The following is a 6,663-nucleotide window of genomic DNA, read 5'->3' as shown; positions in this document are numbered from 1 at the left end:
AACAAAGAGGCCGAAGAAGAAGGTTCATCGCGGTAGGTGGTGAACGAAAAGGGGAAAAGGATTTGCCCAATAAACACTCCTAAAAGGCTTGTTATTAGGAGGACCCAAAAAGAAAAGGGTAAAAATAGTCCAAGGAGACTGATGGGCCTGGCCCAACAAAGAAACACCTTCCTGAAGACATGACTCTGACCTAGATCTGACGGCGGAGCACCGTGACAAGAACTGACGGAGGAGAAGTTTCCACGCGAAGCAGCAGGGTCCAACGCAAGCACCTTGACCGAAATTAACACCATATCAAGAGACAAAGAGATTCAATTAGACGAAGCATTGAGGACTTGTGGATGAAATAGGCCGAATTCACCGAAGGAGACTCCAAATTGCTGAAGGTCCACCACAAGAAGACGACTTCAGCAGAGAAGTTAACAATGGTGGCCAGAGAGAGGAAAGCGACGGAGGCTGAGGCACATAACAGAGGAAGGCTGCGAGACTGATATATCATGGTTTTTTACGGTTTTTTACCCTGATATAAGTATATTTTTAGTATATTTTGATTTGTTTTTTAAGGTCTTTTGAAGTCTTTGTTGGACTAGGAACTATTTAGCATGGATGGAAGCATAACGGAGCATATTGGATGATTTTTTGAGCAAAACAAGCAAGGCGACGATCAAGTTGGAACCGAAGGTGAGTGATGGTGTCGGTCGACACAGGTAATCACAAACGAAGACACGCGAGTTTTTGAAGTTTGAAGATTTACAAAGTTTCCTAAAGTTTTCCCTAATTGCAACATTAATCCCGACGTGTTTTCGTCATATATATATATATATATATATATATATATATATTATTTGAGAATTTGTTAAAAATACCCTTTTGATATATCCTTTTAAAAAATGCCCTTTTATTTTCGCCCTCCTTTAATTTTTAATTATCATTTACCCTTAGATGAAAAATATTTTATTCAATACAAAGAAAAACAAAATTTTCTCACCAAAAAAATTTCTGACATATTTTCACGCAAAAAAAAATCTCCCGCCAAAAGTTTTTTTGTCAAAAAAAATTTGACAAAAATTTTCGACAAAAAAATTTCCCGCCAAAAAATTTTTTCAAGGTTTTTAAAAGGTTTTATGAGGTAGAAACCTTATAAAAATCTTATAAACACCTTGTCAACGCTTTTACAAGATCTTAAAAAGAGTTTTAAAAGGTTTTTAAAAGGTTTTTAACACCTTGTAAACGCTTTTAGAAGGTTTTTAAAATGTTTTTGAACACCTTGTAAACGCTTTTACAAGGTTTTTAAAAGCGTTTACAATGTTTTTAAAAGGTTTTTAAACATCTTGTAAACGCTTTTACAAAGTTTTTAAAAGCTTTTACAATGTTTTTATAAGGTATAAATTTCAAATTGTAAACGTTTACAACACTTTTAAACATCTTATAAAAACCTTATAAAAGCCTTATAAATACCTTGTAAACGTTTTTAGAAGGTTTTTATAAGTTTTTTAAAAGGTTTTTGAACACCTTGTAAACGCTTCTAAAAGGTTTTTAAAATGTTTTTGAACACCTTGTAAACACTTTTACAAGGTTTTTAAAAGTGTTTACAATGTTTTTAAAAGGTTTTTAAACATCTTGTAAATGTTTTTACAAGGTTTTTAAAAGCTTTTATAATGTTTTAATAAGGTATAAATTTCAAATTTTTTGGCAGGAAAAAAAGTTTTTGACGGGAAAAAAAGTTTTTGAGAATGCCCCATATTCTTTTTAGGTTTTAGAAATCCTTACGCTTCAATTTTTGCTGAGATAAGCGTAACACTTTTCGTTATCTCATTTGATATCATACTAAAATATTTTGTGTATTTTAGTAGATCAACTCATCAAAAACTATATAATTATATTAATGCAAATTCTAATCCGCTCCATAATATGATCCGCAAAAATTTACATTTTTTTAGCAAGTTAAAAGTATATTAAATATTTAAATGAGGTTACTAATTTTTCTTTTAAAATTATTTTATGTATGTTTTTTTGGATATTACAAATAATAAGTTTTGATATTTATTCTAATAAAAAAGATTAATTATGTAAATTTTACAAATAAAAGGTTACTTTGCTAAATATAGTTCCAAATTAATAATAGGAAGATGCTGGAAAATCGGAAATTTCATACCCCAGTTTAGGGGGTATGTTCGATTCCTACACCATGTTTAACATTGTGCAAATCCATACATTAATTTTAATAAAATTCAAATTCATTGTCCCAACTCGTTAAAGGTGTTATTACATACATAATCTGTAACGGTGTTAAGAAACCGTCAACAACTGCTTATGTGGACGCCACATATGAAACGACGTCGTTTTGAAAAACAAAAGAATAACTTCTTTTGGTAAAAACGACGTCGTTTCTTCTTTCTTCCTTTTTTCTTACTTTTTTTTCCTCCTTCTTTCCCGATTTGGGGATTTAACCCAAAACCCTAAAAAAATTTCGAATATATGTTCTAGGCAGGAGAAGATTTCGATTTGGGAAAAATTTCGAATTTCGAATATATATTTGCAAATCTATACATTAAGTTTAATAAAATTATTAGGGTTTTGGGTTAAATCCATGATGATGATGAAATTAGAGAAGTGTTATGACTTGTGAGCTTGCACGACCTACGTAACACATATATACGTTGACATGTATATATATATATGTACATTAATATCAAAATATATTGCGTAACAAAATAAATAAGACTATAGTTTAAGGTACGATAATTAAGTATGAATTACACGGAAATAGAGATTGAGATAATAACCACAAAATTCAAGGAACGTTAGTAGCTCTGATAATTTACAAAAAAACAACGCAATTAGATTTTGAGCTGGTTAATTATGCTGAGGTAAGCATGACACATCAATTTGTGGTTGGAAAAACTTGTCAAGTTTGGTTAGACTCCAAATTCTATTAATCTATTTTGTGCTGCAACGCAAACTATCAGGCCAAGATCTGATCCTGCCCATTTTAAAGCATATATATGAGGCTAGATCTATATGTTAAAATACGAGAACGTTCGAGTTCGTGTATGTAAGAGCATTAAAGTAAACAAGACACAAGTTTTGTTAACGGAATTCAGATAATCTACATCCCCGGAACCAAGTCCAGAATTCATTAACTATATGTAGAACTTTAAGAATACCATCAGCAGATCTTTCTATCTTATTGATGAGGCGACGCCACACACCTTGTGTACATCTCTCAAGAATATCCTAAGACGTGCACCTCTTCAACTAACGCTCTCTTGGTATTTATAATAATTACTCAACCCTAGAGTTAACCATTTTCCTATTCTAAACCGGTAAACTAACATATTTAGATAACTCCTAAATAGAATTAATCATAATCCCATAACTCGGTAGGATTAGTATAGCTTGTACCTCAAGCTATCTTCAAGCTTATATGCCAACATTCTCCCTCTTAAGCTTGAACTTCTTTTCTTCTAAATCTCTCATGCCAATGAGATCCCTCATTTCTTTAAACTCGTTTCTTCCGAGCGCTTTAGTCAAGATATCTACCTTTTGCTCACTTCTACGAACATGCTCAGTTTTCACTTGCCCATTCTCCACACATTCTCTTATATCTCTGCAAAATTCTCATCTTATTTTGAGTTTGATTGATCCCCCTTTTAATGTCTTCACCAAAACAGGTAAAATCTAAAAATTTCAGAAATAGACTGAAGAAGCTTGAATAAATCACAAACCAACCGTCAAACACTATCTTCATCGACTTATATTCTTCCATGTGTATGTTAAACAAGATTCAACTTTTGAACCATCTTTAATATGTACCCGTTCTTTCCACATAGACATAATCGCAAGAGACTTCACCTTAGTCTTTGTGACTCCAGTGGACACATCTAAATTGATCCCAATCAGCTTCTCATATAGAGTAAATCTTTACGTAGGATTTTTTTTATCAAATGAGCTTGATATCTCCTTGCAAGTTTTCTTTGAAAAATTATGATGGAACTTATGATAATCACTAAGAAGAACCTCTTCTCCTTTTCATCCAAAAACGAAATAATAAAATACTTCAACCTTGATGATGCAGATCAAATCTCCTTGTCCTTTTTTTTTCCATCAGCTCTAATTTTCCTCCGTGATTTCTTTTGATCTCTTCAACCACACAAATTTCTTTATGAACTTTGTTAATCACATATACCTGTTTACAAGACCGACAGTATCATCTTCACTTCTAAAATTATGCTCTCCAATCATATTTCTCCACAACTTCTTGTCTTGAGACAACTAAAATTCTGCAATTTTCATCAGTTTTGAAGCACAGCACAATGGAGTAGCAAAACAACCCAGAAAATCATGAAATTTTGTGGGAAAATCAACAACAGTCATATGAAAATAAGAAACAGATCACGATTTTCATTTATGGTTTGGAAGTTACAGCAACTTTCCCAGAACAGATCCGAAATGATGCAACCTGCCAGCAGTCCAACTTTGAGAGCAATTTCCCATTAAACCACAAGGAATCAGATGAGATCTTTATATAACTGGAAAGATCTCGCTATCAAGTTTTCAGAACACTTTTCAATACTAAAATCCGAGATCTGCAACCAAAGGAAATCTAAGACAAATTATCAACTTGTTTCACTTGACTTTATACTCTTATATCGATTTCTTTCAGCATCGTTTCAATCCACCATGAAGCATCTCTTTGAGTTAATACTCTCCCTCATGAGGTGAAATGAACATCATCAAACCAGATATTACAAATAATGACAAGTTGCTCCACCTCAAAGCCTTCTTCATCGACCTTTTAGGTAGATTATCACATATGAAAGTATGAACCCTTTAACCTCCTAAACATTGTCAAATTCATTTCAGCTCAAAGCTCCATCGAAAAAGTCAAGCATCATAATCACATAGGACTCTCACTATCAGTTTCACTTTGAAGAAAATCCCAAACTAATCGATCTATGAACACAAATCTTCCTTTCATTAAAAGCAGCTCAACCAACAAGGAAAGTCTCCACCAAATCTCTCAAATCAAAACATCACACAAGCTTCTTCACGTCAGACATGTTAAGACATATTAGATAACTTCACGCTTCACCTACCGAAATCCTGGTTTCTCGATTTTGATCTTGAGCTTGAGACTTGAAGATTTATCAACCCTTTTCAGCTGACATTCAGATTTGACTTCAATTGATGAGTTTCTCCACTATGAAATTCCTCTCTTACCTATTGAAAACCTCCAATGGAGAAGAAAACTCTCAATCTCTCCCACTGATTCTTGTAGAAGATTCAATATAATTTACCGAATTATCCAACCGTTTGAAACTGGGAATATGATATCTTCTTCTTCTTCAATTTAACCAAAATTCAGCTAAAGACTCATGATGGCTCTGTTATTTCCAGAATCAGACATTGCTCTTGATTTCACGAACTCCTAAACCCAACTTTTATTATCACTGGTTTCTTCTCACGTTTTCGTCAAAATCAGATTTTTTTTTTAAATCACAATTTAACACCATACCTTTGTCGATCCAGTTTTCATCTATGTTTCCTCAATATGAGTCTAATCACTTCCACCGACTCCTTTAACTCCCTGCAATTTATCTCTGATATGGTTCCTCTCTAGTGGTTGCAAAACATCTCAAGCTCATCACGATTCCAAATCCAAGAAACCCAAAGTTGAAATCGCTTTTACTCACTTCCATCAATTTGATACCATTAACGATGATCACACAACATCCACTAAATCTTCATTATCAACAACAACAGACAATTTAAGTGGTTTTCCGAATTGGGAGGCCAAAGATAAACAAGCTGATTTCAAACTGAGAGACCCTTGAGTTTTGTGCAATCTTATGGCATGCATGTTTTGGCCTGATGAGGGGCCGATAAAAACTCAAGGTTAAGGCCTATAAGTAAAGGAAAGTCCAAAACTCGAGAGCAAATAATGTCTGGAACGTGAGTCTATCGTCTAGAGGTGACCTCCGTAGATCAGTCGGAGGAATGCGGACCGTGGAGACAGTTGCGCGGGAGTCCTTCGCTGATGGTTGTTTGAGATTCGAGGATGAATCTATGTTGGTGGGGGAGAATTGTAACATCCGCAAACCAAAATCCCGGTTTAGGGGCATCGGTCGATGCACTATGTGTATCGGTCGATGCAAGGTTGGTTCTGTGTGGACAAGTTTAAGTTAAACGCTGCGTTTTGGTTTAGGGAAAACCCTTAAGTCGTGTTTTGTCGTCATTAGACGAGTTTGGCCGTTTTTGGAGAAGGGAGAAGAGAGAAAAGAGTTCTTATGTGTTTTGGTGAGATTCTTGGTGTTTGGTGGTTGTTCTTGGGAGATCTGAGGCTTAGAACGTTGTAGGAGCTTCCTAGGAGTGTAGATCTTGCGTTTTAGAGTCAGAATTGTCCCTAGCAAAGGTGAGTGCATGACCATGGCTTATCTAAGCTTGAGATTTCTCTGATCTGCTTGTTTATGTGTTGTTTGGCTTGTTAGAACGTTATTGAGGCTTTTGTGAAGCTTTCTTGTGGCTTGGGATCGAGTTTGATGGTTGTAGGAACGAAGATCCGGCGAGAAGCTTTGGGGAAAAATGATGCTCGACATGTGCATCGGTCAATGTACTTTGTGCGTCGGTCGATGCAATTGCGAGGACGGCGCGGCTTGACCT

The sequence above is a fragment of the Camelina sativa genome, chromosome 15, assembly GCF_030686135.1.
Source record: "Camelina sativa cultivar CO46 ecotype springtype chromosome 15, ASM3068613v1".
NCBI classification, from domain to species: Eukaryota; Viridiplantae; Streptophyta; class Magnoliopsida; order Brassicales; family Brassicaceae; genus Camelina; species Camelina sativa.
This window is presented reverse-complemented; position numbering follows the sequence as displayed.